The following is a 26,349-nucleotide window of genomic DNA, read 5'->3' as shown; positions in this document are numbered from 1 at the left end:
AAGTTTTCTGGCTTCAATGCGAAAGTCTGTTAAGATAATGTATGCACGCTGCTTGCCTTCTGTAAAAGACAATCTAGCTTAAAAACAGAATGTGAATGTGAAATGGAACCTGCATTGAAGTGGGACATCTGTGAGTTTAGAGTGTTGCCAACTATGTGGAGGGCCACAGCTTCTCCAGTCTTATGATTCCGGAGATGGTGCCTGCTGACTTCCAGATGTTTCTACTCTCTTAGCAATTTCAGTAATATTTATGCAAGGAGATTCATGTTTCAAGAACAAAATCCGTTTGCCTGGTAATCTTATACTTATGAGTACTAAACTACTACTAGCTTAAAAGCTTGTAAGTCATCTGAAAATCAGACATTACAGAGATTGTTAGAGAAATAATATTGTGTCTGTGGAGGCTAATACCACCACCACTTACTGAATATGTGACCTACCAAATCACTTCACTTCTGCGCTTCTCAAGTTCTTCTCGTACTTCAATTTGGGCTAATGTCAGTTTATACTACATGAAATCTACATAATGAATATGATTTTATTCAAGTATGATAATTATTATGCTGCTCAATAAATGTTAGTTCCCATTAGCACTATTACACAAACACACGAAGGAGAAGAAACTAAAGTCCAATTTCTCTAATAGATAATTTGCTTATGTTACCATTTTCATCAACATTTGATTGGAGTTCAGTTGGTTTTCTTCTCCTGAACACATGACCAGTAATAAACATGCATCTGCTTATCCAAGAGGCCATTAAGCCTTCTGCAAAATTTTCAAGTATTTTGCTTGGACTGTCTCATGATTTAGAATTGTAATCAGAAAGGGTTCCTGATGCTAATGCACACACTGTCAAAAGATGGACACAGAGTTTAATCTGAATAAATAGTGAACCTTTTAAAGTCTGCCCTGTAATTCTCTGAGGACTCACCTGACTCCTCATGAATATGATTCTAGATATGCAGAGATCACTGACCCAGAAAAAGTGCACATTGACATCTACCTTTCTCTCGCTACAGCTGTGACAAAGGAGGATTAAATTTACAAAGTATACAATCAGCTCTAGGTTGATAGCCTGTCTGCCAAGTTCATATTAAGAGTATGTTTTTGCTGAGAGCACAGAATTAAGAAATAGAAGTCTGTCAGCAAAGCACAGCTCACGCTTTTAACAGTATAAAAGTGGAAAGTCGTTGCAAAAAAGAGACTGTTTATTGTTTATAAAGCATAACTTCAAAGATAAATTATAAGAGTCATTGATGTCATGAAAATAAATAGGTACCATCCACTTTATGGAATCCATCTTGCATTCACTGGAGTTTGTGAAAGGAACAAAGTAAGAATTCCAGAAATGGCTGAGCCAAAAAGACAACAGGTGGCCATTTTGTTAAAAGGTTTTACCACCCAAGAAATTGCTTGCAACAAAGTGGAGATATATCTGCACCAAGTAGTCACCACTACTGAGAAATAATTCAGAAAATTGGCAAATCAAATGCATATGTAAGAGGCTGTGTTCAGTCTAGAAGTTAAGACTTCTGTTAGGATGCCTGCATCCCACATCATGGAGCCCAGCTCTGACTCCTGGCTCCAGCTTATTGCTAATGCAGATTCTGGAGGCAGCCATGATGGCTCAAGGGTCTGGTTACCGTCACCCAGCTCTTTACTTCCCTGGCCAACTTCTGACTGTTTTGGGCATTTGGGAGTTCTGCCTCTATTTCTCTCTGTGTGTCTTGTATAAATACATTTTAAAAACATTAAGTGAATATCTGTACACACAGAGAAGCAAATGATTTGGGATACAACTATCTATAATAGTGCTGCCAAAATAAACTCATTTTATAACACTGCATATGTTTCTATTAAGAGCATTTATAGCACTGTTATTATTCTCCAGTGTACAGAGAAGACTGATCCAAAGATAGCAAGACACCCACTGTTGGTCACATAACACCAGAAGGACAAAAATAATCCTAGCTTATGACCAGACTGATGCAGTCATAACTGTGAGTTAGGAAGTCTCCCTCAGGAAATGCCCCAGATTCTTGATAATAAGGCTGGGAAGTGGGGGAACCAGTGTTCTACTTACTGGGGCAGAGACAAAATGAAAGTACGGAGCTCACAACAGGTGATTTCAGGCCCCCCCCCCCCTCCCAGGAAGAGGATGATGTCCTAAGCACCTATCTGTGCAACCCCAGAACATGTAGGAGAAAGTCACCATGTTCTGAGTTATGGATGAGGCAATTTGTTTATATCTGAAATCTCTGTGAAGCTCAGGTGTACGGTTAAATAATTAATGTAAATTTTCATTGTGTAGCAGAATTTTCTGTGTTTGTCAAAGTTCCAGTAAAAAGCATGGCAGTACTCTGATGGTCCTTTTACCCTCTCTGCCTTTCTTCAACTCACTAACATAGACATAAACTTGTTCTGTTCTTGAAATTTGCCTAGATAGAAAATGATAGCTTAATCAGAGAGAAAAAAGGGCTAGTAATTTAACAGAGGATTTAAGGAGGGAATATATAACTTGATTTAAAGACATTTTCATTTTATTTCAAATAACCCAACTCTTGTGCATTTTCATCTTTTTCTAAAACTTCTAAAATTCTAAGCATGTTAATGCCTATCACTTAAAATTAAACAGTTAAAACGCTGAAATTGCTCTTCCTTCTACAAAAGCTACTCTTCCTTTTATCTCTTTTTCTTTCAGATGCTGGCTTTAATTGTTTTCACAGTTAAAGATATGAACCCCCTACAACATTTGTCTTTATCCTTTGTATCTGCTGGTGACCTAATCTTAATCAAACTGCTTATGTAATGTATCACCTTCTTTCAGACTGAATACAAGACTATCTTATTTCTTCACTCCTGATCTTAACCTGATCCAAACTCATTTAATAGTACCTATTTTCCTTGGATATAATCCATCTTTTCCACACCAGAGATGTTTTCCAAATGAACAAATCAGGCACTGTTTCTCTCCCAGATGCCAACCTTCTTCCCTACATCCCATAATTATCATCAAAGTCTAAAGACAGTCTATAACTGCTCTCTCTAGTATGGTGGCTACCAGTCCTATGTACTTAATTAAAATAAAATAAAAACCCAAATTATAAACTATTTTTTCATTAAATTACACACTACTTGGGTATAAGAACTTTACTGCTTTATCTTTTTAAAAAGATTTAATCATTTATTTATGAGAGGTAGAGTTACAGACAGAGAGAGGGAGAGACAGAGAGAGATATGTCTTCCTTCTGCTGGTTCACTCCCCAAATGGCCACAAGGACCTGAAGTGGGCAGGTCAGAAGCCAGGAGCCAGGAGGCAGGAGGTTCTTCTGGGTCTCCCACATGGGTACAGAGATGCCAGCGCTTCAAGCGCAAGCTTAACCTATGACACCACAAGTGCCAGTCCCTGTTGTTTTCTTTAAAAGCACTTAGCTCAATGCTAAGCACAAAATAAACTTAAATACTAGTTGATAGTGATTAGATTCTGTCCACTCATCTTTGGTGACTAGTTTTCTTGAAAATAAAAAACAAAAGCAATAGTCTTGCCCATTCCTACCTAGCCAAAAAAACAGCCTTAGGTCCCTATGCCTAGCCTTCTGTTTCATGGCCACTTGCAAGATTTTCTTCTATCAGCCACACCATTGAACTTATTGCTTCCATATAGCCATATGCATTTCAGTAAAAGTTACTGCTGCCAGATGGAAGTAGGATTTATAATTCAAATTACTCATTGAATCTAAATTGAGTCTAAAACTTATACCTTTTATATTTATTAAAAGCCTTTTTATTCTGTTGATGAATTTCTCCATTACTCTTGGGAAACATTGATAATTCTTCTCTATGAAAATTCAATTACTTTACCAAAAATAATGGTTGAATATTTTTAGGAGAGCTGAGCTTTGTTCAAGCTACAATTCAGTGAATTGACCTGGAGTTAATCATCTTTTACTAGTTCATTTCTCAAAGAGACAGGCATGACAATGGATGGATCCTGGCACACAGTCTTCAAGCATAAGCTGTATTAATTAATTCCTATTAAGGGGGTTTCAACAGTACTTGCGATGAACACTGAAGCCTATGTAAGCACTGTCCACATTCTTGCTGTTTTGTCTACATTCAGATATGAGAACCAGTGAAGGTCAGGAGCTAAAAATGCTAGAGTCTGTATCTTGAACATTTAATTGTATTGATTTTTATATGAAATGAAGCACACTTGTCTGCAAAATAATAATCTGTTGATATTTCCATGTTCTGTTGGTTTCAATCCTTTCTTGAAGAAGCAAAATTATGAGAGTACTTCAAAAATTCATGCAAAATAGAATTATATGTTTATTTTTATACACAAAGTTTGCAACTCATGCATTTGCCAAAAACTGTTTGACTTTCCCTTTATATAACTGCTAAATGCTTCTCCTATAGGGATAAAAATCCAAAAAGGATTTCCATATAATTTTGTACATTTTGAACTTTCTGAAATGTAGAAAGACATCAGGTTTTATGAGATAATGGAAAACCATTTAGGACTTATCTATTAGACATATATCTATGCATTTAATCATTTGTTTCTACTCACTGCTACCACTATTTTCTGGAATTATTACAACTGCCCCTAGTTTTAAAGATACTTATTCCTTTCCATTAGTAATTTTTATGGAGCACATAGAACTGCTTTGTGCTTACATGAAACTGTACTCCTGACCAGAGGTGACAGCACCAGGTCTACATCCATGCCAGGCCAAACACTGTACCTTACCTCCATAAATGCATTGGATTGATCCAGAAAACTGAGCCTGGGTCTAGCCTCATTGCATCCTGGACTTCAGATACTACTCTCAAACACTCAGGTACATTTCCCCCAGGGACTAAAGATTTGTTCAAAAAAAAAAAAAAAAAAAAAAAAACACCTGAGAGGTATCAGAAACCAAATTTTCTACAATTAAAATCTAGTGTGCAGTAAAACTGAATAAAACTGACAAACTTGACAAACTTAGGAATGAACAATGCCAAGAGGTACATCAGATTGATTCCCTATGGAATCTGAATCCCTATGATTGGTCTTTACCATTCTTCTTCCTTCAGCTTAGTTGTTCAAGTCTCCATTGCACCCTGGGATCCAAGAAATATCTCTGCCTAAATGGTCCAGGCTGGAGGTGGATGTTCGGTCTAGCAGTTAAGATGCTGAGATTCTCAAATCCTGTAGCTGAGTGCCTAGACACAAGCTCTGGCCCCACTTTTGATTCAGGCTTCCTACAAACGCCCACTCTCCACCAAAGCGAACAACCTGGATTGAGTTCCCAGCTCCTGGCTTCATCCTAGTCCAGTCCAGGCTACTGTGGATGGGAACTTGCTATCTTTCTATCTCTGCCTCTCAATTAAAAATATCAATATATTTTTAAATGATCCAGGCTATCCTTCTGTCAGGTACAACCAAACAACCCTAATTCATATTCATTAAAACTGCACATTAAAAGGTATGGTTATAAGGACAGTAGCATTTTACTTTTTCCAAACAAATTCAATGAAAGTGACATAAATTTAAAATAGGATATCAGGACACAACAGTAAAGCTTTCTTGTTACATGATATTTCTTCTCTAATCATCTCACTGTATTTTCAGAATATTTAATATGAGGAAAACAGGGCCTCACATTTCTTATTTCCAGTATACATAACATATAGAAAGGAACAACATCAAACTATTGAGAAGAATTCCAAAGTGTTAAAAAAAAACCCAACAAATAAAAAGGCGATCAATAAATAATAAGAGATAGGAAGAGAAACTAGATTAGTGATTGCCTGTGGCTGGGTATAGTAATGCCTACAAATAAGTATAAAGTTTCTTTTTGGCTAGTGGATATGATCTAAAGTTGGATTCTGGCAATGCTTGCAACTACTCTGTACATGTTCTAAAAATTAGGGAACAGGAGCCAATGTTGAGGCCTACTGGGGTAAGCTGCTACCTGCAATGCCAGCATCCCTTATAGGTGCTGGTTCAAATCCCAGCTGTTCCACTTCCAATCCAGCTCCCTGCTAATGTTCCTGGGAAAGCAGTGGAAGATGACCCAGTTGCTTGGGTCCCTGCACCCACATGGGAGACCCAGATGAAGCTTCTAGCTCCTAGCTTTGGCCTTGCCCATGGCAAGCCATTGTGGCCATTTGGGAAGTGAATCAGCAGATGGAAGATCTCACTCTATATTTCTTCCTTTCTCTGTGTAACTCTGCCTTTCAAATAAACAAAATAAATGTTTAAGAAATAAACAGATAAATAAATAAATTTGGGAATTGTATCAGTTAAAAATTAGTGAATTTTGTGGTATGAAATTTATACTTCAACATGGTTGTAAATAAGCAAGTTAAAAATTCAAATATGGCCGGTGCTTCGGCTCACTAGGCTAATCCTCCGGCTTGCAGCGCCAGCACACCGGGTTCTAGTCCCGGTCGGGGCGCCGGATTCTGTCCCGGTTGCCCCTCTTCCAGTCCAGCTCTCTGCTGTGGCCCGGAAGTGCAGTGGAGGATGGCCCAGGACCTTGGGCCCTGCACCGGCATGGGAGACCAGGAGAGGCGCCTGGCTCCTGGCTTCGGATCAGCGCAGTGCACTGGCTGCAGCGTGCCAGCCGCAGCGGCTATTGGAGGGTGAACCAATGATAAAGGAGGATCTTTGTCTCTCTCTCTCTCACTAACTCTGCCTGTCAAAAAATAAATAAAAAATAAAATAAATAAAATAAAAATGCAAATATAAGTGTAAGTCCTTCTCCAGATTTCAAACAGAAAATGTTTACCAGTAGCTACCAATAGTAATTAAAATTAATAACAGTGGTGGAAGCATTCTGTAAATATAGTGGGTAAAAAAACACTTTTTAAATATTGCTTATTGTGGTAAAGTACAATAACACAAATGTATCCTTCTTAACAATGTGAAATGTACTGTTCAATGGAATTAGATACCCATTTTGTAGTGTTACCATCACCACAATCCTTCTCCATAATTTTTCTCTTGTGCAAAAATGGAAACTCTAAACCCATTAAACAATAACACACCATTTCACTTCTCACCATTGCACTTCTGGCAATTACTGTTGCATGTTCCATCTTTGATTGTGACTAAATAGTTCATGTAATTCTGAACTATCTCTCACAATTCTCTTTGAAGATGATTCTCCCCTAGTCTATATATAGATTCTTCAGACGAATACAATTTAAAAAATTGTATGGAAAAATAAGAAACTTGGAAATTATATATCATGGATAATATCCAAGAATTATATAAAAACAATGAAAGACATAGAGAAACATCAGACAGCTTTCTATTCTGGGAAAAACAAATGAAACAGACAGCTTACTTTTTACAAAAGGGAAAGAGAAACGAAACATTAGCGGTCAATTCTATATGATCTGAGATTATACGTAGGCATAGAACAATGTAGTATATTTCAATAATAAAAGATTGTGTAGTTAAATAGGCATGAATTACACAAAAGGAAGACCAAAATACATAATCTATTGATGAGCACTAAAGCAAAACATAATGAATTAATGCAGCTATGACTTATAATTTGCCTAGATGTTCTGCGAGAACCTACATGAAGAACTTTTTCAAAAAGGGACTAACTAGAAGTAATAAGGTATTCAAACTGACACATATAAACCTTATTAAAAGCTGTAGAAGAACTAAAATCACCAAAGCTACATCCATTTTTTTCCTTTATCTGTGTTCCCATTTAAGTTTGCTACTACCTGAGATAACTCATATTGCCCCAGAAATATAAGTATTTTGTGTTTTGTAAGGATCCATTTTACTATGGGAATAAGATTCTAAAATGCTACCCAGTTGAAATGTTAATAACCTTCTTGATGCATCCCAAAGCTGCTTTGTGTACAGGAAGTAAATGGTAAAATGTCTCCGGAATTTCCAGGTCTCAGGAACAGTACGGACAACGAACAACAAGCAAGTATTGAGAATGCATTCATTTATTGTTTCGTTGGGGCCCTCATATACATATCAGAGCTCTCATCACCCCAGTGAAAACCTACTACCATTGGGCAGATTTAGGAAGAAGTGAAGGAGAGATGGATGAACTCTAGAATTTAATGAAAATGGTGAGATACGTATTCACAAAGTTCAAAGGATTACTCTCACATACTGCTTCAAGGAGTACAAATTGGTATAGTATAAATCTGTATGATCCTTCTGTGGAACAATGAATAAAACATGTCTGAAGCTTTAAGATTTGACATTCTCTTTGATCCTATTTTTTTTTTTCTGTACAAGAATTTATTTTAATAAAAATGCATATATATAATATTTTTATCTAAAATGATGTTGGTCATCTTTTCTCTTTAAAACAGCAAAAAAATACTATGTTTCCATAAATACATATATATTAAATAAGCAATATATATGTGTAAAATGGAAGCACTGATGCTTCTCCAATAATAACATTTTTGTCTGGATAAACCCATTATGTGTTAAAAATATACTTAATACACCTTACCTATTGAACATCATAGTTTAGCCACACAGTACACAGTAGTATACTGGTGGTTTACCCTTGTGGTTTATTGGTCCAACATTGTGAGACTACAGTAGCCCAGTACCACTAACTCAGAAAGATCAAATTCAAAATTTGAAGCATGGTTTCTACTGAATGCACATTACTTGCAGACCATCATGTGCAGTGTACCATCATAAGTAGAGGACTGTAAGAATATGTAGCCAATAAAAATGATGGCATCAGTTTGCATAGTAGATTAAGTTAAAATTATCTTATGAGACAGTATATAAGTATATATATATTCACTCTAATAAAGTTAAGATTTTCAAGTTAGTACACACATAAAATAATCTGGAATTCACATACAGCAATGTATTTTTAGCATTCATCTCCTTCCAGATAGTGAGATCATATATAACTTTTATTGTTGGTGTGTGTGTGTGCGCGTGGGTGCACGTTTATTTGCATTTTACAAGGTTTCTAAAAAGATACATATTACCTTTGGAGTAAGAAAACTAGATATATTTTATTTGTAAACTTAAAATAAAAAACTGAAAAGCTGTAAAATGCAAATTGTATCTGACAATACCCTGAGAAAATAAATTGAAAGGATCTGTGCTCAGGTAGTCAATCCAACGGTTACATCTTCGTAGATGTTCTGGTTAAATAATGAGATGTAAGGTAACATAATACACAAAAGGCCTAAGAGCTCAGCACAGAGTGCTTGTGTTTTAGCTTAGGTTTTGCCATCTAATGGTTGAAAGACTTTGGGCAAGCACTGATCTTTATTTCTCTTATTTTGTTTCCCTACAATAATGTATATCAATGCCTTCTTTTCTATTCTAATCTGTAACTATAATGCACAAATACATGCATGAGTGTGAATATAATTTATAACTATGAAGCGATAAGTTTATAATAAAATGGTTATTTACTATAAGAAGGTAGACACCAATCAAATGAATAGAAAAATTCAGGAAACTTAAAAAGAAAATGATAATCTACCAATAAAATGTGAAGTCTTACACCATGCTTTTTAATTGTTCTATAGTTCCTTTTCTGGAAGACAATCATAGAATCTATAAGACATCTAACAAATCAAATTTTTTAAATTAAAACTTGTTTTGTAAAATCAGTTAGATGTAAGCTCTGACCACACTCACAGTATAGCTATTAGTTTGAATTCCCTGGTCAGCTAGACAATATGCAATTCACAAAGAACTATGGGAAAACATCCTTTTGATTGTCTCTTTTGTGACACACACATACTAAGAATATGGGAACAATTGACATTTTCATTGAATGACTATTATGTTCCAGAAGCTGTGTTAACTACTTTGTGTGTATTATGGCAGTTAAGCTTTGCAACAATTGTATTAAATAGGTATTATTAAATACTCAATATAAAGACATACAGATGTCCAAGCGATGGAGTGGGGATTAACGCAAACCAATGTGCTTATTCTTTCCATTAAAGCACCTTCTGTAGGTGATATGGATAGATATGGAAATTTTGATGGATAACATATGGATTCTGCCCCTAAGAATACTGACATTTTGCAGTGGAGGTAAGACATGCAAGGGTTCCTAAAGAAAAATCAAACTGAGGCAATCTTTACATGGATTTCCCTTTAAGAGTAGTGGGCATTATCACATTTTTAGCCTTTTTAACCAGTCATTCAGGCAAACTGAGTAGCATATGTAAAGATACTAAATTGAAAATGATATGCATCAATTTTCATAATATTTATATGTGTAATTACATATGTACTATATACATTATGAGCAGTATTATATTAAGACTACATAAAGGTAGAATTAATAAACTCCATACTATAGGATTTTCACATAATACTTACTGAGAGGTAGATACTGAATAAATGCTCGAGTTGTATTTTTAAGAATACTTATTTCAAGGTATATATGCAGAGGGAAAGTATTAGAAAGATGTAGAAGAATGTAGTCCAACATCAGAAATGAAAGTCACAAGTAAGGAACAGATACGGGAAGGCACAATGCAAATAAAGTCAGCCATCTGGCCAAGCCTATGCAAAAGAAAACTCGAAGTCCTTTACCGTGTCATCAGTGTCACCACCACCAATCTCTGGAGAAAACCCTCCTTTGTCAATAAGAAAGTGAATATTGGAATGTTGAATTTGAGATGTTTATGGAACAGTTTTAGATGCGATAAAAGCTGAGAATGTGAATTTTGGAGTAAACTAAAAGTTGCTAGGTGAAGCCTTGTGGGTACCGGATGAGAAACAAGGAATGCAATTACAGGAAAAGAAATAAACTTGCTGGAGAAAGACTCTTCAGGAACATTCACATGGATGCATGCGGGAGGAGGAGAAAAATTGGATTAGGAAAAAGGAGTTAAAATGTTACCAAAAATCTATTATTTTTCTACCATACCTATTTATCAAGTCTGAAAACTTAAATATGATCCACATCAACAAGATCTTTCTATACTTCTGTACACCGTTCTTCAGAATCACTAAGAATGTGAACGTAATACTAACTGTATAGAAAAATATTGCCCAGCTTTAATCCACTGAATGTGGGTGATCCTGTGCCTGGCTGGGAGACTATCTGCCAGCCCATGCGGGGGGTTAAGAGGACATGGCACACCATATCTCCCAGGAAGGACCCTATGACCTGACTTCTGGCAAGCAGTAGAAGCCCCAGGCACATTTCCGCCACCCCTGTCTCCTCCTGTTGAAGGGCCTTGTAATTATGAATCAGGTAAATGGCTCCCAGGTGTGGCCCAGACTCATATATGAATCACCTGGCAGGCTACGTAGGCTACCTGACCTTCAAGATCATTGGAGAAGCATAGGGGTGCCAATATCAGCTTTATCTTATAGAATTAGTGTTGCCCTGAACTAGCTACGCCTCCTCGCCTGCCCTTTAAAAGGTGTGCTTGATTATTAATAATCAGACATGTTCACCGAAACTTGTCTCCAGTGTGGACCTCGCAGGACTAGTCTGCAACTTAAGAGTAGCACATCCCCTAGTTAACCCATTCATCACCACTGGCTGACATTCGTATCCAGTGCATTTTCTTACATGCATTTGCTTCCCAATACACCAGGAGAAATTAAGTTGTGCAGGAACGGGGTAATGTTTAGCATAACTGGAAGACTTTTTAAAAGGGTTTTCAACATTGTTATATCAATATTCATGTCCTGATTCTGATTTTACTATTTTCCTTTTAAATATCTATTTATTTGAGAGGTAGAGATACAAACAGAAAGGGAGATACAAAGAGAAAAGTCTTCCACCCACTGGCCGCAATGGCCGGTGCTGGGTCTATCCTAAACCAGGAGCCAGGAGTTTCTTCCAGGTCCAAGTCTGCCATGTGGGTGCAGGGGCCCAAGCAGCTGGGCCATCTTCTACTGCTTTCCCAGGCCATAGCAGAGAGCTGGATCGGAAGAAGAGCAGTCAGGAATTGAACCGGCACCCATTTGGGATGCTGGTACTGCTGGTGGGGGCTTTACCACTACACCACAGCACCAGCCCCAATCCTAGATCCCGATTTTTCTTACAAAGCTAATGCTTGTTTTGAAGTGTCAAACTGATGAACATGATTAAAACCTAAAGTTCCTTGTGAAGGGAACAAAGGAGTCAGAAAATAAGTTTCTTATTTTCAGAAAATAAGAAACTGAATCTAAATCATCGCTTTATTTCCAAAATACCTGTGTGTTTTTTTCAAACATGATATTATTCATGGTATCACCAGAGGGGAATTTTTCACAATCAGGGTAAAACTGATTGCTGAAGGCACTGGTCTTCTTAACACAGAACAAGTTATGAATTTCTTCTCCTTCAGATATTGGTTACCCTGTTTATTACAGGACACACTTTTTTTGGAATTTATAAAAAAAATGATTCTAGAAAATATTATTACAATTCCATAGAGAAAGTGAAGCTTTCCTTGTCAGTATGAAACAAAAACAGCCCGAGATAGGGACATCTAAGGATCACCTACCATTTGTCACATGCAAGGCAACTACCTTCCTTTAAATTCGCTCAAGCGGAAAATAAACAGCTTCCAATGGTGATCAGAGAGATAGAAAATGATTCTTCCAGAAATGAAAGCTCTTTTTCGTTTTTCTAAAACTTAAAACAATATTCTATATACTTTTACTGAAATAGCAAGAGAGTCAGACCTGGTAAGATTACAGTCATGCAACTAATCAGTCGCTCTTGAGGTGCTTACAGAATTTTACAATGATACTACCAACAGATGTTCAGAAGCAGACAGAAAACCACCAAACACAAACATCCTGTCGCCAGGCCTTGGTGAATTATTTTGAAGTTTCAAAGCATGCTTTTCAGATTCGAATTTTATCAAGGTAAAAGGCTCTACATCTTGACTATTTGGAGGATTATAAACTATGCCAGGCTATAATTGAAAAATGCCAAAGAATTCCTCCACAAAACCAAAACTCTCCTCCAAAACAGAGGCCTATTTCATTTTTTTATTCTTTTAAAATTTTTATTATCTCTCAGTAATCACTGGGTGCAATTAAAATATAGTCAATGTCTCAGAAGTAATTTATGTCATTAACGCTCAAACTATTAGTATGAAAACCTCAAGAAAAATAGTCCACCCTCAGTAATAAGCCACTTCACGCAATTTGTTTTGAAGAAACTATTGAAAGGTGAAGTCCTCTCCTTGCAGAAAATGGCTGTGAAAGGAGAGATGCAAAAGAAGCAAAGAATTAGGGAAAATATCTCAGGAAAAGCGATATGCTCCACTGATAGGCGATAAGGAAAACCTTTTACGTTGCAGTGGTTACTGATACTGGAGATAGTTCCAAAAATATTTTGAGTGATTTGATTATTTTGTGACAGTAAAATCCTTCAATATTCCAGATTTAGTGTATTTATGAAAAAAAAAATTGTCCTCATTATTTTACAGTCATATATTATGAAAGCTGGTCAATATAATCAGATATATGAAAAAGCATGCAGCATTTGTGAGCTGATCAAATTCTGCACTGAATTTGTAGGTTTAGCTACAATTCAAGTTAAACCTTTGTGGTTGGAGGCATCAGAGGTTGCAAAAGTGAATGATCGGGTCTGGCACCATGGTGCAGTGGGTTAATCCTCCACCTGCGGCGCCAGCATCCCACATGGGTGCCGGGTCTAGTCCTGGCTGCTCCTCTTAAAATCCAGCTCCCTGCTGTGGCCTGGAAAAGCAGTGGAGGATGGCCCAACTTCTTGGACCCCTGCACCTGCATGGGAGACCAGGAAGAGGCTCCTGTCTCCTGGCTTCGGATCAGCGCAGTTCCGGCCGTTGTGGCCATTTTGGGGGGTGAACCAACGGAAGGAAGACCTTTCTCTTTGTCTCTCCCTCTCACTGTCTGTAACTCTACCTCTCAAATAAATAAATAAAATCTTTAAAAAAATTTTTTAAAAAGTGAATGATCAAGAGTTTTTGCTTTTGGGGCTGGCATTGTGGCATAGCGGGTAAAGCCACCATCTGCAGTGCCAGCTTCCCATATGGCTTCTGGGTAGAGTCCCGGCTGCTCCACTTTGATCAAGCTCTCTGCTATGGCCTGGGAAAGCAGTAGTAGACAGCCCAAGTCCTTGGGCCCCTGCACCCATGTCAGAGACTTGGAAGAAGCTCTTGGCTTCAGATCAGTTCAGCTCCAGCCCTTGTGGCAAACTGAGGAGTGAACCAGCAGATAGAAGACCTTTTTTTCTCACTGCCTCTCCTTCTCTCTCTGTGTAGCTCTTTCAAATAAATAAATAAATAAATAAATATTTTTTTAAAAAAGTTTTTACTTTCCCTTGTACCAAGCAAGATACAGCTTATGGTACTGGTGATTTAAATATACAAGGCCTTTTTTTCTTTTTTGATAGGCAGAGTGGACAGTGAAAGACAGAAAGAGAGAGAGAAAGGTCTTTCTTTTCCTTTGGTTTACCCCCCAATTGCCGCTGCGGCTGGCACACTGCAGCCGGCGTACTGCGCTGATCCGAAGCCAGAAGCCAGGTGCTTCTCCTGGTCTCCCATGTGGGTGCAGGGCCCAAGCACTTGGGCCATCCTCCACTGCACTCCCGGGCCACAGCAGAGAGCTGGACTGGAAGAGGAGCAACCGGGACAGAATCCGGCACCCCGACCGGGACTAGAACCTGGTGTGCCGGCGCCACAGGTGGAGGATTAGCCTAGTGAGATGCAGCGCCGGCCTTAAAAGGCCCTTTTGTTAAAAAAAAATCAATAAACTTTATAGAAAAATTTATAATATGCAATTTTATTTATACTCTGAACCATTGCTCAAAAGGACCCAAGTGAATAAAGGACTTTCCAAAGTGTCTTCTATGATGCCTGCCAAACACTACCCACAAATCCCTAGGCCAGGTTTATGATCATTTTGGTAGCGATAAATTATAATAAGCTAGCAATCTTATGGAAGATAGGAAATGGCACATATTTCAATATACTCGTTTAAGAGAAATATAACTGGGTCCGATTATTTATTGTGCTTTTTGAAATTAAAAGTATGCATCCTGTTTTTCTGGAGAAAGCTTTATATCAGAAAGCAGCCTATGATAACATAAAATTGACTTCTTTTTTTATGTATTAGCATAGTATGTATGATGATGTATATAATTTCAGGCATTAACCTATTTATCAGAAATGCAACCCCTACTGTAATAGCATTTTGGGAGAAGAGTTTGAGTTGTTATGTCTTATTTCGACTTACAGAACTTTTTCTAGAAATGTAATCTGTCATAATCTGTCAAAGCTGCCAGGACAGTCTGCAGTACTTCAGTGCTACTTTATAGCTAATGTCACCACCACCCACCATCCATCTGTGCAACACATGTAACTTTACAAAGAATATTTGGATCCATTATCTTATTTCATCTTCAAAATGGTTCTAAAAGGGGGTGGAGCAAGGACTATGAACTGAATTCAACTTTTGAGAGAAAAGAAGTAACAATGCATTCATGGCAAAATCTGGACTAGAATTTAAATCCCTTGGCTCTAAACTAATGCATGTGCTCTTAAGAACAACTCGGTATTTTGAAGGACTCAATTCAATGCGCAGATTCAAGCCATGTCATGATTGTCAGGGGGACACTCACTAAATATACCTCTGGAGTGAGGTGCATTCTTATGCTTGTTTCTTAAGATGATCCATTAATAGGAAAGACAAAATAGGTAAGTTTTTACAGGTCAGCAGAGTATTACAGCATCTAGGATATATACAATAATTATGTATCTGCATTGTCAGCAATGTTACACAATTCATTATTATGTAACATTTTCTGTTCATCTTCCCATTAGACAGATCCTCAAAGGAAGAACTTTGCTTATTTTTATTCCTGTTTAATGCCAAGCATAAAAGTTGCTCAGTGAAATTTGTGGAAAGAAAGAAAGGAGGGAAGGAGGGAGATAGAAAAGGAAATAGAGAAGGAGGAATTAAAAAAAAAGGGAGGTAGAGACTTTTGGAACTTCCTTTTTGCAAACCAGAATGCTTATTGAATCTATCACACAATAGCATTCAAAAAAACAAAAACAAAGTTTTGAAAGTGATCAAAACAAGAAATTAACTTGATCCAACTACTTGAAGTTAGAATTACCAGTAGTTACCTTGTATTAAGATCAACATTTTTCTATAGCAAACCAAACCCAAAACTAGTAGGAGAAAAGAAATAATTAAAATTAGAGAAGAAATCAACAAAATAAAATAAACATTTTAATATGACCAGTATAAATTAGGTAATTTGACCAATGTGTACCCAAACTGTTCCTCATCCCGTCAAACTGATTTCTATGGTTTATTTCATGAAACTGATCTATCATTGAGGGCAATAAACTACCTAAGAACTAGGCAGTGTTTTATATGGTGTTAAGAAGAAAACATTATTACTGGCACTTGTATCAAATAAAATTGCTTTCTTTGGCAAGCTAACTCGAAGGAGGAAAATGAATTTGTGGAAACTCTTCATAAACCTTATATGAAATCTGCAATCTCTTCAATGTAAAACTCTGCTTATAAACATTGTCAGGATAAAATTTCATCTTAAAACAGAGTGATTGCTTCTATTTCCTGTGATGTTTACACAGCAACTCCTGCAGAATTACTGCAAGAAAGAAATAGAGAAGAAAATCAATACAACATAGAACTATAAAATAACCTTTGTGGCAAGAAAGGAACCAGAAGATTAAGATAAGGCCATAAAAGTATGAAATACTGAAACGGGCACCAAACTCTATCCCACAAAAAAGACTGAAGATGATTTCATATGTATATTACATAAACACAGAATGGAACACAGTTTGCTATTCCACAAGACATATTTTAGTAGTAATTAAAACTATTCTGTCTAACCTCATGGTATCTGAAAACTATAAATAGATATTATTTGGAAAAATATATTTTTGAGCAATAATGAAAATTGGTCATTTTTCAAATAAATGTGTCCTTGAATTGGTGTTATTATTTCAAATACAATTTTTAAAATAAATAAAAACACTTAATATCTTTGCTCTAGTTTAAAATGCCAAGCAGGGTAGGCATTGTGCTGCACAACAATTAAGACTTTACTTGGGATGCCCACATCCCATATTAGGGTGCTTGGGCTCAGTTCTCCACTTTCCTTCTGACCCAGCTTACTGCTAACATACACCTTGGGAGGCAGCAAGTAATAGCTCAAGTACTTGGGTTCCTGTCATTTATGGGAAACATTTGGACCATGTTCTGGTCTAGCTTCAGCCCCACCCAGCCCTGGCTATTGTGGGCATTTGGAAAGTGAATCAGCAGACAGAAGATATGTCTGTCACTGTGTCTTTCACATGAATAAAAAATATGACAACTGCTAACTACACAAATAATCATAGATACCTTTACTGCTTGAGGCAAGATCCTTCTTCATTATTTGTGTTCCATTTTATTTCTTTTCCAAAGGCTCTAGAAATATTATTTTAAGACTGAAATTTACAGCTTCAATCAATTTTAACTTAAAGGTTGAATTAAAAATTAGACAACTTACTTCAAATACTGAGCAACAAAAATAACTTTAATCATATATAATATATATATTATATAGAAATATAAGTATATATATATATATAGTCACATAGAATATAGAACTGTAAGAGTTTAGATACCATCATAAACTTATCTTTGCTTCTTTAGCATCCTTCCAATGCTACACGGTTGAAAGTTAACCACTCCAAAAATCAGCTATTATAAAACATAAGGTCCAGTCATGATTAGAATCAATTAATTTTTCTTGTACTGAGTTATCCATAAGTCACAATTGATTTTCTCCTTCCAAACCAACTGCCTCTGCAACTTGTAGAAAGATAAGGCACAGAGTGGGGAACTACTTCATAATACGTTATTATCTACTTCATAATTAGTCTAAATATTGCTGAGTCTGTTTCTGCTAACATGTTCCAGTTTTTGAGCCCTTTTGTCCAGTGTGCTTCTACCACAATGTCACAATCTGCTTTTGGTCTAGCTATAGAAATGTCTGATGTGTTCTTTTGCAATTGAAAGCTGACCTTTGTCTTCTGTTTTTATTGGTAAGTATTCCTTCAAAATTCCCTTGCCTAACTCAAACCTCAAACAAATAGAAACTGGTATTATTGGGATGTAAACAAGTCCAGCAGGTGACTGCTACCTCTTGATGTATTTTAACACACACACACTTTGATCTACCATTGATCTTACTAATATAGGAATGTGAGTTAGTAACACTGTATAAACATAAGACAACATAAGGATTTTCCAGACTGAAACAAGTTCATAAGCAAAATGACAATATGAGGACAACATCTACACTTGACCTCACTGCAACTACCACTCCAAGCTAAATTCACAGAGCTTAAATGGGAAATCACTACTTATTCTTTTTGAAAGCAAATCCATACTATCCAATCTCATAGTTTCTCCTTCCCTCTATTAGGGTATATTGATTTATTTACGTTGTATTTGAGTTTTTGAGTTTGAAATTCACACCATACCAACTTAACACTGTTTAAAAACTTTTGAATTATATAGTTATAATATTAATTCCATTATGACCAACTTTTGTCATGTCACTTAATTGACATTTATTATAATTCCAACTAGTAAATTAGACACATTTAAATTAATTCTACCTGGCCAGCGCCATGGTGCAGTAGGTTAATCTTCCACCTGTGGGGCCAGCATCCCATATGGGCTCAGGGTTTTAGTCCCGGCTGCTCCTCTTCCAATTCAGCTCTCTGCTCTGGCCTGGAAAAGCAGTAGAAGATGGCCCAAGTCCTTGGGACCCTGCACCCACGTGGGAGACCTGGAAGAAGCACCTGGCTCCTGACTTTGGATCCGTGTAGCTCCAGTCATTGCAGCCATTTGGAGAGTGAACCAATGGACAGAAGACCTTTCTCTCTGTCTCTCCCTCTCCCTAACTCTACCTCTCAAATAAATAAATAAAAAACCTTTTAAAAAATTAAATAAATAAATAAATTCTACCTAAGAATTCAATAAATGTGAGTCATCTGGCACAGTGACAGAAAGAAACTACTTCAGGACAGCAGTGGCAAACGCACTCTACTTTCCACGTCAAAATTATTACCTTGATTTATAGGATAAGGAGTGATTCATTCTGTGGCCTGAATATTTTCCTTCTTGCATAAAATTCAAAAAGTTTGGAAGGGAATTTGGTGGCAGTATTAAGGCTGAGAAGTCTATAGGAAATATAGAAGGTAATCGCTAATTAATGAATTATCTAAAATGATGCTATGGGACCAGCCTCAGGTGAAGGAGGTTAAGCCGGTAACTGTAATACTGGCACCACATTTGAGCGCTGGTTCAAGTTCTAGTACTCCACTTCTGATCCAGCTCCCTGCTAATGCTGCTGAAGGCACTGGAAGATGGCCCAAATCCTTGGGCCCCTGTACCCATGTGGGAGACCTGGATGGAGTTCCAGGCTCCTGTTTTCTGCCCGGCCCAGTCCTGGCCACTGAAGACATTTGGGTAGTAAACCAGTAAAGGAAAGACTTCTCTGTCTCTCTTCTTCTCCTTCTCTCTGTAACTCTTTCAAATTAAAATAAATAAATAAATAAATAAAGCTTTAAAAATTTCTAAAAAGTACTAGAATCCTGGACAACCATTTTCAAGGAGCATTTATTGTATACCTAATAGGCAACCAACACTGAAGTGTTATATTATTAAGTGGGACTTTTCATATTGGCCTTTTTTGGCAGCTTGAGCATGATTATTAGGACCAATAAGAAGTAAATATTTCACATTCTACACAATATAGGGCCAGATCCCAGCCAGGGGCTATAATCAACTATAGTCAACTACTCCCATCCCTTAAATCCTCCATTCCCTAATTGTTTTTCTAATCTATATAAAGTGATTTGTGGGTCTGAAACAAACAAACAAACAAAACAACAAAAAACAAGGAATTCCTAATGGGGAGATTTTGGTTCTCTATTCCTTGACCAAGTACCCAAATTAAATGGCAGAGTGCTCCAAGGGAAGGGCTTACCTCAGCTGCTAAATGGAGAGACTGGCATGTCACTCCCAGTGCTCTGTACTTCCTGTCATTGGAGCAAACAGAGTCAGCTAAAAATCTCGTTGACTGTGTTTGATACATACATAACCCCAGCGGTTTGGGGCTATACGTGAAGAAAGAGAGGTGCCTGCTCTTCCCCATGGGTTTTCTGAATGCAAAAGACATTTTAGCATAATCAACATTAAGATGCAAAAGAACAAGGAGCCCTCTATTCTCATATCCTCCTGCAGTTGTTGAAGACCACAGCAGCTAACTGGGCTCCAGATGGAGGAGTATGGAGTACATGGTGTCAGTACAACTACAGAGTATTCCAGAGATTCTCAAAAGAGGGGATTCTCATGAGGTGCAACGGGCATAACCTGCTTGTAGAGAATAACAGAAGTAGCACACCTACTGTTCACTGACTTTGAAATCAGACCATCTGGGTTTATGCCTCGTTCTGACAATGATTCTGAGACCTTTGTCAATTCACTTGCTGTCTTGAGTCTCAGTTTTTTCATGTGTCAAATGAGAGCTATGAGTTCTACCCAAGGGGTTTTGATGAAGAATGAACTAGACGGTACACTTAGAAATTGTTTCAAATTACTGTGTTATGCCAACACTGTTATTCCTTATCCACATATTAAATCAATGTTACACCTTGCCAATAATACCCTATATTATATATTATATATTGTGCTATATGCCCTCTCAGGTCAATTACAGTCTTGCACAACTTGATGTCTTGTACATTCCCTACTGGTTCTATAGTAAGCAGAACTTACTTGAGACTTGCAGTGACCTTTGTCATTGTATAATTCCCATTTGAGAGGGCTGGAACCTCTGGATCTGATAAACTCCAAAAATTCATACAAAATTGCACTATTTATAATACTTTTTAAATTCCACTTAGCTATGAGCTTTTTTTTTTTTTTTGACAGGCAGAGTGGACAGTGAGAGAGAGAGAGACAGAGAGAAAGGTCTTCCTTTATGCCATTGGTTCACCCTCCAATGGCCGCCGCGGCCGGTGCATCGCGCTGATCCAATGGCAGGAGCCAGGTACTTATCCTGGTCTCCCATGGGGTGCAGGGCCCAAGGACTTGGGCCATCCTCCACTGCACTCCCTGGCCACAGCAGAGAGCTGGCCTGGAAGAGGGGCAACTGGGACAGAATCCGGCGCCCCGACCGGGACTAGAACCCGGTGTGCTGGTGCCGCAAGGCAGAGGATTAGCCTAGTGAGCCACGGTGCCGGCACACTATGAGCTTTTTAAAACACTCTGTGTATGTAAAGAGATTAACTAGGTGAGCCTAATCTAACTAAACGAGCCCATTAAAAGTAGAGCATTTTCTTCAGCTGGTGACAGAAGTAAAAGTCACAGACAGGCAGCCTAAGAAGGATCCGACAAACCTTGGATTCTTTGAAAATGAAAGGGAACACATGAGGAGAATGTAGATGATCTTTAGAAGGGAGGAGCAGCTTCTGCTGACAGCCAGCAAGGGAAGAGACTCAAAACTGCAGCCCTCAGTCTCAAGGAACTGTATTTTGCTGACAGCTGATTGAATAGGAGAAATGATTCCCAGAGAGCCTCCGAGTCCACCCCAGATGGTACTTTAAGCTCAGCCTGTGAGGGTATGAGTAGACAACACTTGTAAGGCTGTCCGAATTTTTGCCTTATAGAACTATAATTTAATAAATGGGTGCTGGCTTAAGCTACTAAATTTGTGGTGATCTTTTATGCAGTGATAGAAAATGAATACTGATTTTGGGACCAGAAGTGGGATGCTTCGAGCACAAAGAGAAGTCAGAGAGATCCAAAGCATAAAAAAGAACTGCATGGGCTGTGACTGGCTGGATGCTGGAGAATACCATGTGCAAAAATGGGAGAGCTACTAAGAATGACCCCCCCCCCCAGCTGCAACCAGCAAAGGAACTAGGACCTCCATCCCACAGACTCCAAGAACTAAATACTGCTCTTTGTCTCAAGGATGTTAAAAGCAGTTTTATCCTACATCATTAAGGTAAAAGTCCACCTCAGCGGACACCTTAATACTTTTGAGACCCTAAGCACAGAATTTTGAACCCATCCAGACTTCTGACCTGCAGAAATATGACCTTAAAAAGGGTGTTGTTTTAGGGTGCTAACTCTGTAACAATCTATTATGTGGCAATAGGAAACAATACAGAAGCAAAAGTCTATTTACTACACACATACTAACAGTGGAAAGTTAATGATTATTTATTTATTGGAAAGTCAGAATTACAGAGAGAGAAGGAGAGACAGAGAAAGACCTTCCATCTGCTGGTTCATTCCCCAGATGCTCACAATGACCAGGGTTGAGCCAGGCTGAAGCCAGGAGTTAGACGCTTCTTCTGGTCTCCTACTTGGGCCAGCTTTTGCTGCTTTTCCAAGGCCATTAACCTGGAGTTGGATTGGAAATGGAGTAGCAGGGACACGAACCAGTGCCCACATGGGATGCCAGCATCACAGGTATTGGCTTTACCTGCTACGCCACAACACTGGCCCCATTTATGTAATTTGCATAAAGCAGTTGATATACAATGCCAGGGAATAATTCATATGAGGTCTGGGATGAAAATTAACCTTTAGAATTTTCAAACGTGGAGACAGTGTTGTGGCACAGCAGGTTAAACTGCTGCCTGTGACGCCAGCATCCCACATGGGAACTGGTTCAAGACTTGGCTGCTCTACTTCCTACCAAGCTCCCTGCTAATTATGTCTTGGAAAGCAGTGGAAGATAGCCTGAGTGCTTGGGTCTCTGCACCCACATGGGAGACCCAGATGGAGCTCTTGGTTCCTCCTGGTACAATCTCAGCTACTGTGACCATCTGGAGAGTGAATCAGCAGATGAAAGATTCTCTCTCTCTCTCTCTGTCTCTTTCTCTCTCTCTCTCTCTGTGTGTATGCCTCTCTCTGTGTAATTCTTTCAAATGAATAATTGAATCCTTAAAAATAAATACAAAAGAAATCTGAATCTTTGTTAGTAGTTGAAATAAAAATCTCTAGGGCGAATCACAACTAGGGTTAATTGTCAGACCTGAATAACCACTTTTGGTGAGCTTGAAAATGATTTTGGGGAGTAAGTGTTGTGGTTCAGCAGGTTAAGCTGCCACTGGAGACACACAGGTTCTAGATTGAGAGGTCAAGTCCTGGTACTCTGTTCTAATCCAGCTCTCTGCTCATGCATCCCGGGAGGGAGCAGATGATGACTCAGTTGCTTGAGCTCCTGCCACCCAGATGGTAGACAAGGTTGCAGTTCTTGGTTCCTGGCTTCAACCTGGCCTGGTCTTGGTCATTTAGGAAGTGAATGGGGGGTTGGAAGATTCTTTCTCTCTCTCTCCCTCTGTCTCTCCCTCTCTCTCTCCCACAAGTGGATAAAAATCAATCAATAAATATTTTTTAAAAAGTTCATGGCAGCACAGTGTAGTTTTATAAAAGCTGCAGTCACTACATGAAAGCTTAGCACCAATATAATTAAGTGATTAACATTCAGGGTTTATTCACAGGCTTATGTCATGCAGATTATCCACAATGAAATGATAATGTTTGTGTTAAAGAATGTATTTCCAGAACTCTTAGCAAGAGTCTGTCAGTAGTTTGGAAAGGCTTTACAGCAATGTTAGGGCATGTATTGAGTTTCAAAACTGAGTACTAAAAGAGTACTGAGTCTCAAAGAGAACGTTGATGAAGAATAAATCAGAACCACAGAGATGATCAAATCTGCTTCCCTGCTTCTCCCTCCATGCATTACAATATCTCTTCACCCCGTCAAAAAAGAGCATCCCTCTTACTTTAATCTATCTTTAGGGAACAAGAATCAAAATAGTCTCTGAGGAAATTAATTATCCTTCCTCGGAGGAAATCCTCTTTCAGCATAAAGGCAAAAAGTAAATGCCATTCCATGTTTTTCTGCTTCAATTCATGCCTGTTAATTTTACAACATATGTTTTAACATTAGGCTATTTTCAAAATATAGCTACTGCACTGGCATCTGGTGCTGTTGGCAACCAGTACAAGGTTAAGTAGCAATGCGAATTAAAATATGTATTTTCTGAGTAAGGAACAGTTATAGAAATGATCTTCTAATTATCAACTACTCCCTGATTCATAAAGAAAAAAGGAGGCATTGTCAAAGAACTAAGTGATAAATCACTGATTTAAAAACCCTTATCTACTAAGTATTTTAGAAAACATTTCTTCAACTCGATTGCACACGTATGTTAACCAAGGACCTTCGGCAAATTCTGATGCCTGAGTTTCCACTCTCTCAAAAATTCTGAGTTGATTGATCTGCAGTTTGTGTAACAGTTAATTGTTTTAAGATTTCCCGAGGTGATTCTAGTGTATGGATAACATCTATTTATTGACTAGCCTTGGTACACCTGCCTCTGAACCATTGCCTCAAAATACAAAACTGACTTTCCCCTTAGGAAAGACAACTATGAATCAAGTTTATCTGCTTCACTAAAGAACTACAGTCTAGAGATCTCTCAAATAATTAAAAAAAAAAATACATGAGTCTTTGCTCTGAAAAGAAAATAATTCACATTATTTTTATTTCAATGTTCTCATTCTTCCAATTTTTCTTTTTTTCACTTTTTCTTGTTATATCAGGGCACTATTATGTTTGAATGCAAATTGAGTCATCCTTTTAATAACAAAGATGTGTCTGCTTTAGGTTCACGTACAGATGGGAGGTAATGGCCCAGGGATGCTCTTGATGGATTGAAAGGAACACGCCCAACATTACCAACAACACCAATCCTGGACGCTGGGTGATTGACACTTACAGCCTTTAAGTCAACTGCACTTGGCACAGCAGCAGATGCTTCATCTATACTAGCTGTGGGAAATTAAAACTGCAAGGTGGGAAAAATACCCAACTGAAGTAACTTTACATTTTCCCTTGGCTGAAACTTGGGTATAAACAATATAATCTTGAAAAAAATTAGAGTTCATTTAAGGTCTCATCAATATAGAGAGAGGAAGGTAAACTTGAGTGAGGGAAGCTATCAAAAAGTACATTCAGGAGCTGGCGCTGTGGTGTAGTAGATAAAGCCACCACCTACAGTGCTGGCATCCATAGGGGCACGGATTCGAGTCCCAGCTGCTCCACTTCTGATCCAGCTCTTTGTTATATCCTGGGAAAGCAGTAGAGGATGGCCTAAGTGCTTGGTCCTCTGCACCCACGTGGGTGACCCAGAGGAAGCTCTTGGCTCCTTGCTTCCGGTTGTCATAGTTCTGGCTGTTGTGGCCATTTGGGGAGTGAGCCAGCGGATGGAGGAGACCTCTCTCTCTGCCTCTGCTTCTTTCTGTGTAACTCTTACTTTCATATAAGTAAATAAATCCTTTTTTTTTTTTTAAAAAAAAGTACATTCATAGGAGAAGGAATTGAATTAATGGGGCTTTGATTTTTTTTCCCACCTTGCATTTTTTTTTGTTTTTACCTTTCATGCATATTGATAATGAATCAATTAGAACAGTTAAAGGTTTCCAGAATCTTCTAACCCTGAAGCCTATATAAAGTTGCTTGCTGGCAGGTTGATTGATATATAATAGAAATCAGGAGATCAGAGTCCAAACCTACATTTTAAAAAGTGCCTGGCTAGTTGATAAGCCCAGGACTTATGTAAATGCAGCCCAAAAAGACAATCTGCAGGTACAGATGTCAACTGGCTAATACATCCAGGACTCTCGCTTGAATTTCAAGACAATTGATGGTGATTTTCTCCTCCTTTTGTAGCTTCTGTGTTCTTAGAAAAATAAATTCTATATCCTTTCCCTCCATTCCAAAATCAACAGTTCACTCTTTTAGGAACTCTAAGATATTCAGGAAACAGTGAATAGAAATCTTGTCTTCAAATCAAACAGAATGAGTTTGCACATAGCAAGCTCATCACAGTCAGAAACAAACACTTGACCTATAACATAGTAATAGCTTATATTGAGAAAGTAGGCTATGTTATGCACCTAGCATATATTAATGTATTTAACTATTATGTTTCTTAATATTATTATGGTTTTCTAAAATATGGATGTAAGACACCCAGAACTCAAAAAACCTGAAAGTAATAAAAATACAGAAGCCAAAATTCCAACATAGATAATTTATTCCCAAGGTACCCACTCTTTCAATCATTGTGCTGTATGCTAGCTTTTATGGAAAGGGTTCCTGAGAGAAACAATGGGTACATTGCCCCACAGGGGAAACAGAAATCCAGGGAATTTTCTTGTGTGAGTTTACATCTGAGCTAAATAAAAATGCTAAACAGAAATTTCATGGATGAGGTAGGTGAAGAAAGGGGAACTGAATTCATGGCCGGGAACA

At 37.9% G+C, this 26,349-nt stretch overlaps 1 protein-coding gene and 1 long non-coding RNA gene across 49 annotated transcripts in view; one reads left to right on the top strand and one right to left on the bottom strand.

Annotated features, from left to right (window-relative positions):
• The window catches only part of NRXN1 (neurexin 1), a 1,231,187-nt gene that overhangs the window by 250,377 nt on the left and 954,461 nt on the right, over positions 1–26,349 (bottom strand). The window lies entirely within an intron of this gene.
• On the top strand, positions 17,901–24,936 carry LOC138848623 (uncharacterized). Its single transcript, XR_011386649.1, has 3 exons — positions 17,901–18,040; positions 21,743–22,020; positions 24,700–24,936. It is a non-coding gene; the product is annotated as an uncharacterized lncRNA (long non-coding RNA).

This window comes from Oryctolagus cuniculus, chromosome 2 (genome assembly GCF_964237555.1).
Source record: "Oryctolagus cuniculus chromosome 2, mOryCun1.1, whole genome shotgun sequence".
In the NCBI taxonomy this organism is placed as follows: domain Eukaryota; kingdom Metazoa; phylum Chordata; class Mammalia; order Lagomorpha; family Leporidae; genus Oryctolagus; species Oryctolagus cuniculus.
The sequence above is the reverse complement of the archived record's forward strand: the minus strand, read 5'-3'. Positions and strand labels throughout refer to the sequence as shown.